Here is a 22,627-nt window from a genome sequence, read left to right on the forward strand (position 1 = left end):
ACTTTAGTTCAACTCACTTAGTTGCACTTTAGTTTAACCCCACTTAGATGCATTTTAGATTTTGCTCACTTAGATGCACTTTAGTTTAGCTCACTTAGATGCACGTTAATTGAGTTCACTTAGTTGTACTTTAATTTAGCTCACTTAGATGCGCTTTAGTTTAGCTCACTTAGATGTGCTTTAGTTTAACACACTTAGATGCGCTTTAGTTTAACCCACTTTGATGCGCTTTAGTTTAGCTCACTTAGATGTTCTTTAGTTTATCTCACTTAAATGCACTTTAATTTAGCTCACTTAGTTGCATTTTAGGAAATTTCTTGGTTGCATCTTAGTTTAGATTCACTTTAGGATAGTTCGTCTAGATGTATATTTAGGTACAATTTAAGTTAGTTCATCTAGGTGCATTTTAGGATAGTTTATCTAGATATATTTTAGGATTTTGTTTTGTATTTTTTTTTTAAGGTGAACTTTTGGATAGTATCTCGTCACCGTGCATGACATGTGCATGAAGTTGTTTGGGAAATCAAATTTGGAGATTGAAGAGGATTTTCTAAGGTGTACACAACTTGGAGAGTTGGAGATTGGCATTTAAGATTTTAGATAAGAAAGGAAGCCTTATTGGAAGATGGCTTTTGGAATTTTAGGAAGGTTAGAACTCTAGGGGAGTTCATGCCATATAGATTAGGAAGATACTCATGGCTTGAAGGGAATTTTACAAGGGAAGGAGATTAATGCATTACCATAGGAGATGAGATTTTCTTTTTAGGATGACTCACACGCATGGACCATCAAGATTTTTGGAGATTTAAAAAAAGAAGTGGCTGCCATTAAGGAGAGAGGAAAGACTCACGGATCAGAGAAGGGAGAGGGTAGGACTCTCTTTGAGTTACGAATTGGAGATATTGAAAGAGGTTCGAGTTTTCCCATTATATGCTGAATAGACTTCAGTATTTTGAATATAGCTTTCATTACAAATATCAAAATAAGTTGATTCTTAAGGTTATGAAAACTAATAGAAAGAGCTATAACTCATCTGTTGATATATAACTTTTCCTAAATCAATTGTTATCAAGGATTAAATTTAGTAACAGTGTTCAAGTGAGCTTTCCCGGCATATGTTGAATAGGCTTCAGTATTTCGAGCATACCTCTCGCTACAAATATTGAAATAAGTTGATTCTTAAAGGTATGAAAACCTAACAGAAATGACTACACTTCATTTGTTTAAAACTTTTCCTAAATCAATTGTTATCGAGGAGTAAATTTCCTAACAAAAATAAGATCATAACTACTAAGAGATTTTGGGAGAGGTAAGATGCCATTGGAGATACCCACGACCACAAGGAGAATTTTTTTGGAGAGTTAGACTGCCATTAGGGACTTGGAGAAAGGGGGTCATGCCATAGAGTGGCTGCATAAAAGATTTTTGGAGACTCACACACGCATAGGAGAAAAGGTGAAGTTTTGAGAGCTTTTTGGAGGAAGAAAGAGACATCCACGACTTGGCCATTGAGAGAGGGACTTAGGATACCACCAATTGAGCTTGAAGAATAAAGGAAGCATCTTGAGAAGAAAAGTCAAATTCTTAAAGATCAAGAAGGCAAGACTTGACATAGGGAAACAAGAAGAGAAACAAGTTTGATCCTTTTTGGGAGAAAGGTATGCTTTCTTTAATTTTCTTGATATCTTGATCATGATTATCTTTCTATTCTCTTCCTCTTATGCTTGAATATTGAAATTATATATGCTTTGTGGTTGATAATGAAGACCACTTTGATTGTTGTTAATTGGATATTGTTGATGACATACTGATGGAAAGCCGATGAATGGTTGATTGATCTTATGTTCATTGATGCCTATTAAAATTGAGATTAGGATTATTTTCTTTTAGAATCATTCTCATTTAATTCAAGTCATTGGAGAAATCATGATAATTTTCTTTGCATGAATCTAACATTGTTTTAGTTCATTTCTATTTCGATTTCTCTCTTTAAGTAAATTGATGTCTGTGTTTCATTGATTCTACCATTATTTGTTGCATTACTGACCACTGAATTGAAAAATTGGAATTAAATTGTTTAGGGGTTTTCTTAAAAATATTTTGATATTTATATGAAATTCTTAACCTTTTAAACCTATCAATTAAACTTAATTTGGGATTAAAGTCATTTTGAAATTGAGAGATTTAAATTAGTCTTTACACAAGTCTCGTTTTAACCTTATTTTGGACACCTGAACTAATTTTGTAAAAATAAATCATTTCTTAATTTCCTTAATTTTGTTTGATATTTTTCTTTAATTAATACTTCTTAAAAATTTTAGGACCCTATTTTTTTGAAAAGTGATTCCTCAAGTAGGAGAAAAATAATCCTTTTTTCATCGCTTGTTGTATTAACCCCATTTTGTAGTCAAGGAATGTTTGGATTGATTTAAAAATTCTCCTTGTGTGATTAAATCATGTTGTTATTTTTCTTGTAAAGTAAAAATATTGAAGGTATTGTAAAATTGTTTTCTTGATTTTATTATGCTTCTAGATTAGTAAAAAAAAATAAAAATTCTTTTTCCTATGTTGCTAAAATTTGCCTTGTTTTTGACCAATTTTTTGTGATTAAATTTTCTATTAAATGGGATATGATTTGATTATTTGGCCTTTTTAGATTGTATTTTAGACACATAGGAGATGTTGTCCAATTTTTTTTCATGGTGAAATTCCATCTCTATATATTTTTTAGGATTTATTTTGCAAGTGTCTTTGTTATGACCAGTGTTGATTATTCTATAAAGTGATCATAATGTGATTTTAATCTGGAATTGATTGACACCTAGTTAAATGTTTTGGCCTTTTTGTTGGGACATTGGCTCTTGTTTATATGTTGAAAATTTTGTTCCAATTTATGTTTGACCATAGAAGTTTTTTTAGATAGTAACTTGCTTTCCATTAAAGATCAAGGGTTGTTGTTTGTCCATCTAGGAAGTCACAGGTACGTCTACAAAGGTTTGACTTGCAATATATACAGCCTATTTGAGGTATAAAAGGTTCAATATCATTTTTAGATTTAAAATGCTTAATTATTATTATGATTATTTTTGAAAAGAAGTAAGGGTCGCTCAAGTGGTTAATCCCACTCAAAATGGTCATTCCACTCAAGCGGTAGGAACCGCTCAAGCATTTCAAGTCCGCTCAAGTGGTCATGACAATCTTGTTGAGTTTAGAAATGTATTTTGGATGAATTTCACTCAAACTCTAATTTGGAAACTTGAGATACTGAAATCCTTATGGCTTTTGCCTATAAATTCCTTCCTTGTAACCCTTTGAAGGTTCGAGATTGGAGATTAGAGATTAGAAAGATCATAGAGATTTTAGAGATTGCTAGGAGACCTTTTATTATTTAGAGGTACTCTTTGAGGAGAAAGACGCATTTGTCACACCATTTCCATTCTCTCATTCAAGTATTCAATTATTTGAATTGTTGGTTGAAGATTGTATTCCCTTTAAAGGGACCGAAGGATCTACTAGGGAGCAATAGGTGGTTGTTGTGTCGTAGACGTGGATTAAGTTGTAGGTACTGGAGAGTAAGCATTTAGAATAAAGTGGCCAGGTAAATCAATGTGACCTGATTTCAAATAGTGGATTTAGATTAGTAGGTCTTAGACCTCATGTTTTTTTATCTCCATAGTTTGTGGGGGTTTTCCACATAAAAATCTTGTGCCTCATTGTCTATATCTTTTATATTTTGTTTGAATTGCCTAGAACATGTTAAATTGATTATTTCCAATATCTTATAGGGCAATCTTAAAAATTTTATATTTATTCATGCCTACTTCTATTATGATTGAAGATATTGACTATATTGAATGAGGTGGTTATATTGGTGGTTATGGTTGTTATAACTATAACCAATTATTGTTATCCTTAACTTCTCTTAGGGTATCTTTTGATTAATTTGTTGGGATGTTATTAACTTTGTTAGGTTGGTTATTTTGGATGATCTTATTATTCCTAACATATCTCAATAGACATTTTAGATATTGATAATTATATTATCCCTGACAAATTGCAGGGTATTCCTAAAAGTTAAAAATCATATTTTTATATGCCTAAAGATTTTAGGTATAACCATTTATTTATTTAGGTCATCTTTGATATCTCTTAGGATAAAAAGTTGGTTATAATTAACCAATATTATTTTAAATATTTAAAATCACCCATTCACTTCCCCTCTAGGCATTCCCTATTGGGCTTTCAGTAATTATTCAAGTGGTATTTAGAGTAATACCCATTTTTTCAATTGGTGTTAGAGCAGGATAAAAAATTGATTCTTTATCCTATTGATTAAAAATTCAATTTTTATTGTTTATATTATTTTAAAATCAATTTTTTATTAATCATATAGGATAAAAATCAAATTTTTATTAATCTTGTAAGTTTGATATGGAACATTAAAAAAGTGGTGCTCTATTGAATAATCCACCCTATTTTGATGGGAATAACTATTCCCATTGGAAAACATGAAAGATGTTTTTCCTCACCATGCAAGGTGAAACGGTGTGGAACTCAGTTGAATATGGTTGGGGACCACTATTAATCCTTGATGCTCAAGGAAGATTAATAGGAGAACTTAAACTTAAACATGAATGGGATAAAGCCAACAATGAACATAGTGAAGCCAATGCTAAGGCTTTATTTAGTATTTTTAATGGAGTTTGTCCAGATGAGCTTCATAGGATAGCAAATTGAAAATGTGCAAATGAAGCATGGGATATTCTTCAAGTCACTCATGGACCTCACATTGTACTAAAAATACAATGTTTAAGATGGAATATACTCCACTAGTTGAGTTCTACTAATTAATAGTCTTTGAAAATAAATAAAATGGGGAAATAAAAGATTGAGAAATTTATTTTTTTTGAACACAACTCACACGGACCTCACATTTTGAAGAGCCAACCTCATAGGTGATTCAAATTTTGAAGATAGTGTTTCTACAACTTTTGAAGATGTAGGTATGATCCTAATGACATGTTAGCTTTTGTTGCATCTATGAAACATGAGAATGATTTTGATTGTGATAGTGATAGTGATGATAATGAGTTTACTGATGAACAAAGGGCTGAATTCTTTGGTAATTTTTTTGTTGAGCATGAAAGATTAATTAAGAGTTATATGAAAAATCATGAAGTTCTTGATGCTCATAAAAATAAGATTGATGTGCTTAATGCTGAAAAGACTAATCTTCTTGAGAAGATTAGATTTCTTGAATTTGAGCATCATTCTTTCCTTGAGAAGAATAATGCTCACACTCAAGAAATCAAGAATAATAAGCCTTCTTCATCTGTGAATGAAAATTTCCACCCTAGAACTAAAGTGCTTAATGAAATTCTTGATAAATGCAAAACCCATGGTGATAAAAGAAGTTTGGGGTATATCAACAAAGATGAAACTCACATGGAAAAATTGTGTTTTTCAAAGGTAAGGATGATACCCCAACCAAGTAGAATCTCTTAAAAAGACATCACTATGCACACACTGTAAGAAAGTTGGACATTCTCAATTTAGATGCTACACGAGGTTTCTTGAAAGTTTTGAAACTCAAATGAATAGACATATGAATTATTTTAATTCCCTTAAAAATAACATCTTGAATAATGGGAAAGGGAATAAAACCAATCAGAAACCTAGAAGTCAATCTAGTTCCTCCAAGTCACCACCTAGGACTAAGCAAGTTTAGTTGAGAAATGATAAGTCCAAATGTCAATTCGTATTAAATTCTCTTGAAGCTAAATCTTCTAGTAAATAGTACCTTGATAGTGGGTGCTTTAGACACATGACAAAAGAAAAATACTCTTTCACTTCTCTAGAAAACTATGAGGGTGGGGTTTTTACATTTGGAGATGGAAACCTAGCTAAAGTAAAAGACAAGGGTAGTATAGTTATCTCTGGTTGTCCCAACTAGATGAAGTTCTTTATGTTGAAGGACTTAAAGCAAACCTTTTAAGCATTAGTCAAATGTGCGATAAAGACCATAAAGTGAATTTTCACTAGGACTTATGTGAGGTTCTTAATAAAGATGGAAAGGTAGTCATCATAGGACATAGGACAATTGATAATTGTTATGCCATAAAACCTAACTTTAGAACACCTCTTATGTGCAATAGGCCTAAGCTTGATTCTATTGAGCTTTGGCATAAAAGACTAGGTCACATAAACTACATGGACTTGTGCACTTAGTGAATACTGAAAAAGTTAGAGGTATCCCTAAACTTAGTGGAGAACCTAAACCCATTTGTGGTGAGTGCATGAAAGGAAAACAAACTAAGAGCCCACACAACAAGGTTAAGGAGATAAAAGACCACTAGACCTTTAAATCTTTTTCATGGATCTTATGGGTCTAATGCGAACTGAAAGCATAGGTGGCAAGAGATATGCCCTTGTGGTTAAAGATGATTTTTCAAGATACTCCTTTGTGAGTATTCTTAGGGAGAAATATGAGGCCATAGAACATTTGAAGTCTTTATTTAATAGAATACAAGTGGAAATTGGTCGTCCAAGTGTAAGGATTAGGAGTGATAGGGGGAGAGAGTTTGACAATGTGGATGTTAACGTCTTTTTGCGAGTAAAAAGGAATTAAACATGAGTTTTCAACTCCAAGAAATTCTCAACAGAATGGAGTAGCTAAAAAAGAAAGAATAGAGTGCTACAAGAGATGGCTAGGATGATGATTCACATGCATACTATCCTTATGCAATTTTGGGTAGAAGCCGTTAATACTGTGTGTTATACTATCAATAAAATTTTTCTTAGATCGAGAACAAAGAAGACATCTTATGAATTATGGACTAGGAGAAAACCTAACATTAAGTATTTTAGGAATTTTGGTAGTGAGTGCTATATAATAAAAAATAAGGAGACCCTTGGAAAGTTTGATACCAAATCTCATTTAGGTATCTTCCTAGGATATTCTATTTCTAGTAAAGCTTATAGGGTTTATAATCAAAATTCACAAGTCATCAAGGAATCTTCTAATGTAGTTATAAATGATATTGGGTATGATCAGGAAATAATTTATAATCAAATTTTATCCTAGGAATCAGTTGGGGATAACTCTAAAGACTTGGAGACTACTAAAGATAACCCTAATGATATCCTTGAAAGAGACATTGACACTAACAATGATGAAATTATATCGTTAAAAGACACTCTTGAAGAAATAAGGGATAAGCATAGATCCAGAATACCTAAGAACCAACCAATCTCAAATGTTATAGGTAATGTAAATGAACGTGTGGTTACTAGGAGACAATCAAGATTAAATAAAGTGGGTTTTGTATGCTATACCCATTTGGAGCCAAAGAAAGTGGAGGAAGCTTTAAGAGATGAATCTTGGACTACGACACTCTAGGAAGAGTTAAATCAATTCACTAGGAATGATGTGTAGTATTTAGTCCTTAGGCTTAAAGATAAACATGTCATAGGTAAAAAATGGATTTTCAAGAACAAACAAGATGAAAATGGGGTCATTGTGAGAAACAAAGCAAGACTAATAGCCTAAGGATATTAAAAAATAGAAGGGATTGATTATAAAGAGACATTTGCACCCGTAGCTAGATTAGAATCAATTCAGATACTTTTGACAATAGCATGCTCCTTGAGGATTAAGCTTTACCAAATTGATATCAAGAGTGTTTTTCTAAATGAGATTCTAAGTGAAGAAGTTTATGTTGAGCAACCTAAGGGTTTCGAGGATCCAAATTTCCCTAATCATATCTATAGGTTGAAGAAATTTTTTTATGGATTAAAGCAAGCTCCTAGAGCATGGTATGAGAGGCTCACAACCTATCTTTTAGAGAAAAAGTTTGAAAGAGGGGGAGTTGATAGAACCTTGTTTGTAAATAGGTCCAATGATGAGTTGTTAGTAGCTCAGATTTATGTTGATGATATTGTTTTTGGAGCTACATCTAGTGAACTTACCCATAGTTTTTCCAAAAAGATGAAGATTGAATTCGAGATGAGCATGATGGGTGAATTAACTTTCTTCCTAGGCTTGCAGATTATGCAACTAAAAGATGGAATATTTCTTTCTCAATCCAAATATGCTAGGGAAGTTGTGAAGAAATTTGGTTTAGAATCCTCTAAACACTTTAAGACACCAATGAGCACTACCACTAAGCTTAGCAAGGAAGCATCTGGAAAAGATGTTGCACAAAAGCTTTATAGAAGTAAGATAGGAAGCTTACTTTACCTCACTACGAGTCGTATTGACATATCTTTTAGTGTTGGAGCTTGTGCTAGATAAAAATCAAACCCTAAAGAGTCACACTTAACAACTATGAAAAAAATTATTCATTATATAAATGAGACTTTTGATTATGGTTTGTGGTATCCTTACGAGTCTTCTCTTATGATTGTTGGATATTCCGATGCTGACTAGGCCGAAAACATTGAGGATAGAAAAACCACATATGGTACTTGTTTTTTTATTGGTGATAGTCTTGCAACTTGGCTTAGTAAGAAACAAAACTCTATATCCTTATCTACTACTGAAGATGAGTATATTGCTACTAGGAGCTATTGTACGCACCTCCTATGGATGAAGCAAATGCTTAAAGACTATGGAATTGAGCAAGAAACCATGAACATACATTGTGACAACTCTAATGCTATAAATATCTTAAAGAATCTTGTTCTTCATTCCCATACTAAGCACATTGAAATCCCTCATCATTTCATTAGGGATCTTGTTGAAAAACAAGTTGTTTCTTTAGAGTTTGTCCCCACTGAACAACAATCTGCAAATATTATTACCAAACCCCTAGATTCTCTTAGGTTTGAGTACCTTAGGAAATTCCTGGGCATATTCTTAATCGATTGATCATCATGGGTATAGGCTTCAAAGTTGTTGAGCTTAGTGTTTACATCTTTTTGTTTCCTTTGGCCTTATTTTGTTTTGGATATGTGATTTTTGTTTATTTACTTGATTTATTAGCATGATTCGTAATGTTTCAAGTTTGTGATTTAGAGAAATATACTATATCTACTAGATTTGATGTGGGTGGATTCATAGATATTTGTTAATCATTATTGATGTATTTGATTCCTGATAATTAAATGTCTTTGTATGTGAGAAATTCAATATTGGTTACATCTTGTACTTGATTAAGGGGGAGACTTCTTAAGTTGAACTAATAAAGTATACTTTGATTGCTTTGGAAGGATCCATTGTCATTCTTAAATCTTATAATCCATATACCTTTTTTGACTATGATCATTATTTGTTTCCCGAAGTGATTTAATACAAAATATTAAATCTTTGATTAAGCATGACTCTTATACCCTTGTTCAAGATTTATGCTCTTAAAGGTATGTTGCTCATGTGCAACATTTGGAAACACCTCTAAAGTGGAAACAAAGGCAACCATGAATGAAAACAAAAAGAAAAAGAAAAAGAAAAAAAGACAAAGATATCATATTAAGGAGTCAAGTTGTACTGTATGTAGATCAATGAGGTTGTGTTAAACAAAATCCGATGATCTTAGTTCAAATTGATTGGATGTGTTCTTTAATTTGACTAAAGACATCACTGGATTTCTTCTAAGTGATCAATTTCAAAATATTGAACTAGTAAGTCGTATTCCCTTGAAAATCAATACTTATGTTTCTATGTTGGCTCTCTAATACATTGATGGTTATGCATTAGGTTTTCGAAACTGAGATTATGATTAACTCACCTTTGATCTTAAATTCTCATTCTTGTTTGGATTGATGTGTACTATCTGAAGTCACTTCCTTTATTACTAATTGAGCTAATGTTGAAAGTTTATGAACTTAATTGTCTGCTCTTTTTAGTTTAAATTTGTTTCAATTGGTGCCAACCCTTTTTTATATGTTAGCGAGTTTAGTTTTCTATCCCCTATTAGAATTCATTTTAGGCTTTGGTCACTCAAGCGCTAATATGCATCCAACGGTTCATCTCAGTGTGTCTTTTGTATTTCAAATGTTTTCCTATTCTCTCAAGTGCTCTACGACTTCGTTTCTTTGTCATTTGAGGTCATTTGTTTTAGTTTAGTTTTCTAATAATTCAAAAAGCCTAGTGGTCATTCATTTTAGTTTAGTTTTCTAAATATTGCTTTTTGAATTGTCTATCTCTCTACGACTTCGCGCTAATAATGCCTAGTGGTCATTCATTTTAGTTTAGTTTTCTAATGATGTTTTGTCATAAAATTGCTAAAGAGGGGGATTGTTAGGACTTTGAGTCTTGTTTATATGTTGACAATTTTGTTTCAATTTATATTTGGCCATAGAAGTCTTTTTAGATAGTGACTTGCTCTTCATTGAAGATCAAGGGTTGTTCATCTAATTGAGAAGTCACAGGTGTGTCTAAAAGGTTTAGCTTGTGGCATATAAGGCCTATTTGAGGTATAAGAGGTTCGGTATCATTTTTGGACTTAAAATGTTTTAAAATGTTTTTTTTTAAAAAGAAGTAGGGGCTGCTCAAGTGGTTAATCCCACTCAAGCGGTTAATCCCATTCAAGTGATTAATCTCACTTAAGTGGTCAACCCGTTCAAGCAGTAGGAATTGCTCAAACGGAGCGCTCAAGTAGTAGGAATTGCTCAAGTGGAACTGCAGACCCTCTATTTTGTCCTCCTAGCACATATCCTATTAGGTGTTTGTTTGGTACTTTACAACAATTCCCTAGTGGCCCATTACTACTCATATAACTTATATTTTCCAAGCCACCTTGGAGACTTTAGTTGAGGGGTTTATCTGACTCCTCATTGTGACCTTGGCTGTCATTCTAGTTTAGATTTGGTTTCACTAAGGTGCACTTTAGGTTAGACCCACTAAGGCTCATCAGGCCCATTTAGGTCCATTTGACCCATTAGGCACCACCTAGGTCATTTAGGCCTACTTAGGCACGCTTGGCCCATTAGACATTCTTAACATGACTTGCATGGTTGCATGACTTGCATGGTTCATTTTATTTATTTATTCATATTTTTTATTATTATCAATCACTTATTTTTATTCATTTATTTTTATCAGTCACTTATTTTTATTTATTTGTTTGTTTATTATTTTTATTTATTTATTATCTTGCTATTTATTTATTATCATTTTATCATTCTCTAAAATTTTTATTCATTTATTTGATTCAATAATTTGATGTTTTTTAGGGAAATTTACCAACGGATAAGGAAAAATTGATTCTTATAAGACTTTGAGAAGAAAAGAAACTCTTTTGGGCGTTATTGGAGATCACCTTTGGAGAGTTAAATATGGTGATTAAGAGGTTTTTTTTTTTAAGAAAGTGGGACTCTCCTTGGAAGATGTTTTGGGAGAGTTTGAGATTCTAAGTGTTTGTTTTAGTAAGGAATATGTGGATATTGGGAGTTTAAGGAAAATTGGACTCCTTGAGAATAATGGGAGAGTCCACGATCACATGCATTTTTTAAGAGAAAAGAAAAGAAAAGAAAGAAAAATAGGACACTTTATTATGGGAGAATGGATTCACGGATAGAGGGGATTCTTTTGGAGATCGGATCATTAATAGAATTATGTGGGCTGCCATATAAAAAAAAAAAAAAAAAAAAAAGAACCACCATCGGGAAAGGAGAAGGTAGGAGTTTTAGAGAAAGGTTCAGAACACCTCTTGGTGGAGATTTAGTGGTTTTTTGTGAGGAATTCTCCAAAGCATTTGGCAGGTGCCTTTGAGGAATTCTCCACAGGTAGTTGCATCTCGGGGAGGAAGGGCCACCGCAGTCCACGCTCCAAAGACACCACAATTCACATAGTCCACCTTTGAAGGGGCACGCACATAATGGGCGCATGCCTTGAGGACAAAAACTGCATGATTTGGCAAAGGGAATACCCATCTAGTCTTTTTCGAAATGCTGCCACTTTGAGGACCCACCACGCACAGTCTACAAAGCACATAGCACACATATAAGGAGAAAGATCTAAGCCGCCATTCATACTATAGGGCACGCCCCATGGGACTCTCCTTGAAGCGGCACCATTTATAAGGCAATCTTCAACATGCACCGAGGCCAGACATAAGAGGACGATCAAAATTTTCTCAAAGAGAGGATGATCAGTTTTTTCCAAAGAGAGGATGATCAACATTTCTTTCAAAGAGAAGACGATCAGAATTTTTTTCAGGGGATGATGGTCAGAATTTTTTTAGATTGGATGATGATAAGAATTTTTCGAGAGGACAATTACCATTTTTTAGAGTGGAAGATGATTAGAATTTTTAAAAGGGACCATAATAAGAATTTTTCTAGAGTGGACGCACTACCAGAATTGGAGGAACCAACACTCCATCCACAACCTATCTCCATCTTCACGCACAACCATTATTAATTAAGTTTCTACTGCAACGGACAACGTGATTGCCAATTCTTTAAGAGAGGATGTCACTTTGGAAGGGAAACTTCTCTTTTAGAAAGTAGTTCACGGTCTTTGGAGGCAAGAGAAGATATTCACGGGATTTTTTTTAGAGGATTCTCTATGTGTGAAAATGGATAGATTCATGCCTTAAAAGAGGAACAATTGTTTATTAGAGGAGACAACAACCATAATTGGGGAGAATTTCCATCAAGCAATATGGAAAAGGTGATCATGCAACCACATATGGAAGGATGAGTCTACTTTCTAAACACTAGACACGCCAAAAAAGTAATAGATCTCCATGCATTTTCTAGGGGGGAATCACACGCTGCTAATGGGTTTTTTTTTTTTTTTCCACATATTTTGAAGAAAGGAAACAATGTGCACAAGAAGGAAGATTAGGGATGCACAAGTGAGGAGGAAGGGAGAACACCACAGACCGTTGAGATTTTTTAGGAACAGACTACAAATTGGAAAGAAGGAAACAACACGCTGGAGGAGGGATTCCTCTATAACATAGACGGTTCAGTGAGATTGGAAGCACAACACGCACTCCCATTGATAACGAGAACATGCACCGGATTGAGAGGCACCACGACAGTCGCATAAGGAGAGCACAACACTCACAAATTTTTTTGAAGAAAAAAAGCAACATGCATCACTATATTTTAGGGGATGTTCAACCGCACCATTACTTTTTCTTAGGGGCCCACATGTTCTCTACCACACATAAAGACTGCCATTGGAAGGAATCTACACCATAGAGCGACATTCTAACACAGTTAGCAGCAAGTGCTTTTACAAAAAAAAAAAAAAAAAAAAAAAACATCCACACAGCTACATATTGGGTTGGGATACATCCATGCATCATCAATTGGGGCTTTTGAACACGCTCCAAGTCGGTTCATCAATTTCTAACAACACACATCTCCAGTAGCATGCCAGTTTGGAGAAGAAAATAGTCCGCGCACCTATTCGAAAAGGTAAGTGAGTTTCTTTGTTCTTTAGTTTTTGATTTCTTTTTTATTTATTAGTTTATTAGTTGTTGTTTTTTCTAGATTGAAAATTAGAGTTTTGTTTGTTAGTTTTTTTTTATTCAATTTAGTTCGCGTGTCTTTAAAATTCTAGTCAATTAATTTATTTGGTTTTATGTCATTATCATATTGTTTTTATTTAATTTTAATTTTCGGGTTCATCCTAATTAATTCTTGTGATGCTTTAGGATTCTAATCGATTAATTTATTTGATTCTATGTCATTATCATCATGTTTTAATGTTATTTTATTCTCTTTTATTTCATCTTAGTTGTTTCATGTGGTGTTTTGGATTTTTAGGTGATTAATTCATTTGATTCTATATCATTATCGCTATGTTTGTTAATTTTGGTTTTTTTTTATTGATCATATTTGATTTGCGAGTCTTTAGAATTTTAATTAATTAATTTACCTGATCCTCTGTCATTATATTCATGTTTTAAGTGTGTTAAGCTCTAGTTCTTGACTGATCCTTATTTAGTTAAGGTGTTTTAGAATTGTAAGCACTTGTAGTACTATATTTTACATTACTTTAATCATGGGTTTGTGTGTTCGAGTGATCTAATTTAATTATTGATTATATCCTTAGTTTTTGCGCTTGATTAATCCTTGTTAGTTCTTGATTGATATCTGATTAACTTTATTTGATTTAAGGTGGTTTAGTTATTTGCTTTGATGTTTGTTCATTAAATTTAATTATTGGAGGCCATCGGAAACTCATGAAGATTGGCACCTACCCTCACCATATTGGTTTGGCTGGTTGTCAAAAATTTTACTTTGAAATTTTGTCTTCCTCTAGGTTGCCTTTGCTTGATCCTTGTGTATTGTCGTTGGCAAATAATGTCTTTCCTTTTAAAAAGAAACCTTTTCTCAGAATGTTCCTTGTTAAAATGCATCTCAAAAACTGATTTAGAGCCCTTAGAATCAAAATCTCAGTTTCTTAAATAATATGCAACCATGTCTTGATCGGTTTGCATATTTCTTAGTTTTCAATAAAAATTATGATTTTGAGTAAGACAGAAATCCAAGCTTGTGGCCCTAAATAAATGGGATAATTCTAGGCTAGATTTGTGTATATCAATTGGGGAATTGGTGGAACCCCTACATAAAATCATTTTTTCAAAACTCTTCCTTGCTGCCAGTTTTCACTCAACCACTAGCCCTATAGATTTAAAATTCGTGTCAGCAACTTTAGAATATTTTTAAAAAAATTTCCAAAACTTATATGATTTTCCCTACTTCTTGAACTTGAATTTAAAATTTTGTTTGAGTTAGAAAGCAATTCTGGAATAGAAGATATAAATGAGTTTTTAGGAGGGATCTGTTTTCACCTAGTTTTGGACACCCAAAATATTTTTGTAAAAATAAAATAACATATGACTTTTTAAATTTGATTTGATATTTTTACTTAATTTTAAACTTCCTGAAATTGATTTTAGACATATAAAATATTAAAAAAATATGCCTTTTGACAGAGATATGATTTTTCAAAATCATACCTATGGTACACGATGGATTCTGGACATTTGATTATTAACTGAAGTGTTTTAAAAATATTTTTGAGTACTATTTGACCCTAGATTCATTTTTTATGTGATATAGACACTTTTGAACAATGTGTGAGATTTTTTTGTATGATTTTATGTGATCTCTTATTATTTTAAAAAAAAATCATTTATGCATGTCACTATTTTTTTACCTAATCTAGACTTTGTAGAACTTTTGGGTGTCTTTGCTACAATCCGTCTTTTGAATGAGTGTTCGGTTTTTGGTATGTTGTTCTAGAAGTGTAGATGTTGTTTTCTGAAATTTTTCGTAATTAAATTCCACTCCAAGACTTTTTTTTAGAAATTATTTTTTAAAGCTCCCTTTTCTAATTGCATGTTGACGATCTTGTGCTTTGCTTGAATTTATTATTTATTTTTGGAGTCATTTGACTTATCTTGGCTCAATTTTGGCTTTCATACTTTATATTATACATAATAAAGATGTTATATAATTTATACTTTTCCTAACCACTCTAGCATTTTTGGAGGAATCTTATAAATTATGCATGCTATCCAGGTATGCTCTTTATCACCTACTTTTCAGAATTTTATGAACATGCATGTTGTTGTGAGCCATATCTATGTTTGATGTAATCCTTGGGTGCTTAGATGTATGTTCGATTTGCTCTGATTAAATACATGTCATGTGCTATATTTTTGTGTTAACTTTAATGTCTTATGATAGCGCTTAAGAGGCAGTCCAGGTACACATCTTAACCTTCCTTTGCGATTGTGATTTGATTTATTTTTTGGCATGCTAGTTTTGAAATCACCTTAGCCTACCTAGGTACCTTCAATTAATTGATTAATTGCCATTTCTCCCTCGACTTAGCTAGTAGAGACCTCTTTAGGGCTTAGAGGGGCAACCTCTTAGAGGTACCTTCCCAATAGGTAACCTGATCCCCAGACCAAGGCTCAGGGTTTTCAAGACTTGCTTTTCCAAAACTATGGAGTCACTTCTTTAGGGTTTTTTTTTCTTATTTTATTTTCCATTTTAAAATAAAATAAAATAATTGTTGACTCCAATTTTTCCAAAACTAATTTTTCATTAATAAAAATGAGTTTTGCCATTGAGTGGGGAAGCATGTGAAAAATGCGGGTCCACAGGAACGCTTAAGTGGTTTAAGTCCACTTAAGTGGTCATGACAATCCTGTTGAGTTTAGAAACGTATTTTGGATGAATTTCACTTATTAAACTTTAATTTGGAAACTTGAGATATCAAAATCCTTATGGCTTTTGCCTATAAATACCTCCCTTGTAACCCTTTGAGGGTTAGAGATCGGAGAGTAGAAAGATCATAGAGATTTTAGAGATTGTTGGGAGACCTCTTATTCTTTAGAGGTACTCTTTGAGGAGAAAACCTAATTTGTCACACCATTCCTGTTCTCTTATTCAAGGATTCATTCTTTGAATTGTTGCTTGAAGACTATAATCCCTTCGGAGGGACCGAATGATCTATTAGGGAGCAATAGGTAGTTGTTGCATCACAGATGTGGATCAAGTTATAGGTACTGGAGTGTAATTCTTTAGGGTAAAACGACCAGGTAAATCTATGTGACTTGATTTGAATAATGGATTTAGATTGGTCGGTCTTAGACCTGATGGTTTTCTTTATCTCCATAGTTTGTTAGGGTTTTTTCATGTAAAAATCTTGTACCTCATTGTCTATATCTTTTATATTCTATTTGAATTGCCTAGAACAAGTTAAATTGATTATCCTTAATCTCTTGTAGGGTAATCCTAAAAGGTTCATATTTATTTATTCCTGCTTATATTGTGATTGAAGATATTGAATATATTGAATTGGTTGGTTATATTGGTGGTTATGATTTTTATACCTATAACTAATTATTGTTATCCCTAACTTCTCTCAAGATATCTTTTTGATTGATTTGTTGGTTATTGAGTTTGTTAGGTTGGTTATTTTGGATGTTCTTATCATTCTTAACATGTCTCAATAGATATTTTAGATATTGACAATTATATTATCCCCAACAAATTGCAAGGTATTCCTAAAAGTTAAAAAAAAATCAAATCATATTTTTATATATCTAAAGATTTTAGGTATAACCATTTATTTATTTGGGTCATCCCTGATATCTCTGAGGATAAAAAGCTAGTTATAATGAATCAATATTGTCTTAAATATTTAAAATCACACATTCATCCCCTCACCATCTCTAGGTGTTCCTTATTGGACTTTCAATAATTATTCAAGTGGTATTTAAGTAATACCCATTTTTCACTTTTGTATTGTAATCTAGACACATTGAAGATGTTATCCAATATTTTATTTTTATTTTTATTTTTCATGATGAAATAATACCTCTAGGTTATTATTAGAGATTTATTTTTAAAATGTCTCTATTTTGGCTTAATGCTGAGTTTTTTTGGAAGACTTGTTATTTTCATCACTTTATGCATGTTCTTGAATCTTTTAGACCATTGTTATATATTGTAGACATATTGTATATTATAAGTGAATCTTGTTTTGTACCATAAACCCTTATTGAATATTTTAATTAAACTCATTTTAAAATTGCATGTATGCTAAAATTATATTGAATTTACATGATAATTGTTACTTGGTTATTTCTTTATTTCTTTATTCCTTTATTTGAGTAGTCAATGCATTATGTATGATGATAGGTTTTTATTATGATTTTTCATGTCTATTTTTTATTGCTTGTGAACTAACTCTCATTGATTTTATGAAAGAGTTTTACATGCTATTAAGGTACGTTCCTTTCCTTCCTTTATTGATTCTTTGAATATGCATGGTTTGTTTGAGTGATATGAATTATGATTTCACTATTGTTTTGATTGTTTATCATTTGATTTTTGGTATCCATTGATTTGCAAATCAATTGTCATTGTTACCTCAACTCATTAGTAGAAACCTTTATTTAAGGTTTAGAGAGGTGCTACCTTATGGTGCCTTTTCAATAGGTAACCTAACCCTCGGACTTAGACTCGGTTTTCAAAGACATATTTTTCCAAATAAGGAGTCATTTTTTAGGGTTTTATTTCTCATTTTATTTTCCCTTTTAGAAATAAATAAAAATAAGTGACAACTCTAATTTCTACAAAAATTAATTTTTCACTAAAAAACTAGTCTTGCCATCGAGTGATGATGCACATGAAAAACACGGGTTGGCACAACTATATAGATATTATTTATTTTAGGCCTAGTAGACTCTCATAGCTTTAAAATGCATCTATATAGTTAAGAGAAGTTCATATATACATATGTAGCATTATGAAAATTTTCCTTATCTGATATGGGATATCACACTCACTCTCCATATAGACATGATGTTCTCATCATGTCCCACATGATTGTAGGGTGAAATAGATAAACACCATTTGTTCAAACAAACTCCTATATTGAGGTCAGGGATTGACTCTAATACCATTTATAATGACTCGTTCCCACTTTCAATTGTGTAATTATTATTTTCTCTAAGGTTAATGGACTTTTATGTTTTTAAAACACAACTACACATTTGAGTACATACATATATAACGTTAGAAACTTTTTCTCATATCCGATATAGGATATCACAATCACCCCTTATGTAAACATAACGTCCTTGTTGTATTCTGTAGGATTATAGGGCTAAAGAGATAAACACCCATTGCAGGACTAACGAACTCTCAAACCATAGTTGATTATAAACTTTAATACCATATGTAACAACTCACTTCTAATTGTATAGATATTAATTGCTTTAACCCCAATTGACCTTCACAGTTTTAAAATGTGTCTATACTCTTAAAAAGAGTTCATACTTATATAGCACCAAAATTTTTCCCCCTATTTGATGTAGGGTATCACAACATGAAACATGGTTTAGAAGAGTATGATATTCTCTCTCACATAAATAAGGTCAAATTATAAATCCGACACATTATATTTTTAATCATTCTTTTGGGCTACGTTTGATTCCCTTGAGTTGCGAATGGGCCTTAGATTCCATCCAAGTGTTTAGGATCACACATAAATAGTTACATGGAGTTGGAAACTCATCAATGCATGTGGGTTTACAAGAAAGATTCATTTGTCAAATGATTCATAAGAAAGAGTTATATTAGATTCAAAGGATTTGGCTAAGGCACTAAACCCATGCTTTTTGGTAGGTATCGAAAATCTCCCTTTAATACCTAAGCAACACATAGACAAAAGACAAAAAAAAAAAAAAAAAAAAAAAAAAAGACTTGAAAGTATTAGTAAGCTTCTAGTGGGGTGAGCTTTTGGGTTTTTATTTTGTTTTTTTTTTATTTCATAAAAACACACAAATTTATTAGTATTTGTGGACTTGCATCTTTCATGTGCGATCCCACTTAATGTTCTTAAATTAGAGTTGCCACTTACATGTTGGGAAAGCAGGATTACTCCATTCCCTAACCCTAGATCTCGTAGGATGCATGCATTCTATACTAGGTTTCTCTAAATATAACATAACAAAAGATAATGGTTTCAAAAACAAAAAAGAATATAAATATAGAGAAGAAGACCTAAACCTCTGATTTGGATTTTCCTATATCAATTTCCATCCGATAAGGATGCCAAAATCACAATGGTCACTGTAAAAAGTGTCTACCTGGTGCTTTTCCACTCAATCTCTCCTTTCATGGCTTTTAACACGAGAAAATGGTGGGTTTTTCTCTCTTTAGAAGGTGGCTAGGGTTTCTCTCTTTTGAATTTCAGAAAATTGAATAGGAAGTCTAAAACCCTAATCTCTAAGGGGGTTTATATAGGCTTCCTTGTGGGCTTAAGTGACTTAAGCTTAAATTGGGTTTGGCTCACCTAATCCAACCCACTTAGGTCCTAATTAATTAATTAGCCATAATGGACTCCAATTAATTAGTTAACCAATTCCTAATATTCAATTCATGAGATCTAGTGCAAACTTGCATTTTTACCAAAATGCCCTTACGCACACTCATGAATAACATACCCAAAATACCCTCAAAACATGTGGTACCATGAACTAAGAGCTCGAGTGGGGACCATTGGGACCCATAAGAAAATATTGGCTCCCTCAGAGTCCAATTTTGAAGTTGACATAACATTCTACTAAGGAGAGTCAACTGTTTTGTAAACCCTCCATTTGTTCTCTTAGCACATGCAATACTAGGTGTTTTCATGTGCTTCCTCGTTTGCCTTATTGCCATCCCTTGGTGGCCCATGGACACTCATATGGTGTACTCTTTTTGAGCCACCTTCGAAGGTTCTTTCTTAAGGGATTTATCTTGACCCTCATTGTGACTTTGACAAGCTCTTGAGTTAAGTTTTAGGCTTAGATCATTGAGATTTTTTTTTAGTTTAGGTTCCACTTAGATGCATTTTCAGATTAGGTTCTACTTAGGTGCCTTTCTAGGCTTAGTTTACTTAGGTTTAATCTTGAATTTGATTTCATGATCTTAAGATTAGGTGAGTAGTTGCTTGATTTTTGTTTTTTGATTGCATGAGATGAATTTTCGATATTTGGTTGTATAAGTTTGATATTTTGATATTTATTATTATTTATTGTATTAGTTTAATATCTTGATTCTTTTTTATTACATACACGATATTTATATTTATATTTTTGCTTGTTTTATTTATTTATTTGTTTATTTAGAAAATTGCATGAGATTGAAGCTTCTATTTTTTTATTTTAAATTTCAAGAATTAATATTTTTATTTTCTTATATATTCATGTGATTGATTTTTTTCATTTATTTTTCTCTATTCTATGATTTTTTTATTTTACCTTTTATTTAATTTTTGCATCAGATATCCGAGTTTCATTTTTGGAGATTGTAAAAATCATGGCCACACATGGAAGGTTGCACACATAAAGGGGGATTTTCTATAAGCCACACAATGGGAATTAATGGAGGCAACCTCATATTGATTCTCCAAACACGACAACACGACCTGGAAAAGGAAAGACATTGCAGATTTCTAGGATATTGGACAACAGGTTGCTACTTTGGAAACATAGAGATTTTGTTTCTTTTTTAGGACAACACGCAATATTAATAGTGGCAGATTGCATCTTTCGGAAGGGAAGACCACATATATAAAAAAAGAGGCTATAGAACTAGGAAGTGTGAAAGTTTTTTGAAAGAAAGTGGCAGCAGGTTGCACTTTGAGAGCCTCCACCACATAGCCACAAAAGAAGACACCATTAGACACATTAAGAGCGCACACACCATTGAAAGAAAGTGGTAGCTGGTTGCACTTTGAAAAACCTCCTCTACCCACAAATTTTTGAGACATCATTAGACTCATCAAGGGTAGCACGCACCATTTGAAGGTTTGAAAAACACACACAGTTTGGAGAAGGTAAGCTAGAATTTTTTCTTAATGTTAGTTTGATCCTTGATATTAATTTGAGAGATTGAATTTTTTTTTTTTTATGCTTGTTTTACATAATTTTTGTATTATTTTTTATTCTTAATGTTAGGTTGAAAGTTAGAGTTTCTGCATTAGTTTTGATTCTTAATGTTAGATTGAAAATTAGAATTTTTTTTCTTAATGATAGTTTGATCCTTGATATTGGTTTGAAAGATAGAATTTTTAGAAATTTTTTTAGCATAATTTTTGGATGAACGATTGAAAGTTAGATTGATTTATTTTATTTTATTTTATTTTTAATGTAAGTTATAGTCCTTGATGATAGTTTGAAATATAGATCTTTTTTAGATACTTGCTTTTCATAATTCTTAGTTATTGATTGAAAGTTAAATTTTTTTTTAACATGTTAGTTTGTTTGATACGAAAATCATTATTTTATGGCTTTGGTGGTCCTTTGTTTAATTTAATTTTTAGAGGCCATTGAAAAATAATGATGATTGACCTCTACCTCACTATTTTAGTTTGGTTGATTGCTAGATTTTTCACTTTGTGGTTTATGATTCCCTTCGGTTTACTTGGTGTTGGTCCTTTGTTTAATTTAATTTTTAGAGGCCATTGAAAAATAATGATGATTGACCTCTACCTCACTATTTTAGTTTGGTTGATTGCTAGATTTTTTACTTTGTGGTTTATGATTCCCTTCGGTTTACTTGGTGTTTGATTCTTATGTTTCCTTATTTGCAAATTTAATTTCTCTTCTAAGAAGAAATCCTTTTCTCAAAATATTCATATCAAAATTCATTTTATATCCTTAGTCAAAAAAATATTTTTGTGAGAGGCATGCAACTAGATTTCAATCAATATGCATTCTCTTTTTTATTTTCAATAAAATTTTGATTTTGAACTGCACATGAATTTGAGCTTGTGGTCCTAAACAAATGGGATGATTCTTATCCTTGATAAGTTTGTAAGTACTCATTCAAGGTTGGGAATGCATAGACTAGACTCCTGTATATCAAATGAGGATTTAGTAAAACCCCTACATAGAACCAACTTTTAAACTTTTGCTGCTAGCTTGCTTGATTTACTATGTTTTCATAATAAAAATTTGACTCAACTTACATTGGATTTTTTTTTTTTGGGTGATCGTATGGTGTTTTGAACTACTTGAACATGTTTTTAGAATTTTATTTGAGTCAAAAATCAATTTTCAATCTTGAGTTATGAATTAATCTTTCGATAGGTTTAGTTTTCACCTAGTTTTGGACACTTGGATTTTTTTTTTTTTTTGTGTTTTTAAGTTACTTG

This window comes from Vitis vinifera, chromosome 1 (assembly GCF_030704535.1).
Source record: "Vitis vinifera cultivar Pinot Noir 40024 chromosome 1, ASM3070453v1".
Classification (NCBI taxonomy): Eukaryota; Viridiplantae; Streptophyta; class Magnoliopsida; order Vitales; family Vitaceae; genus Vitis; species Vitis vinifera.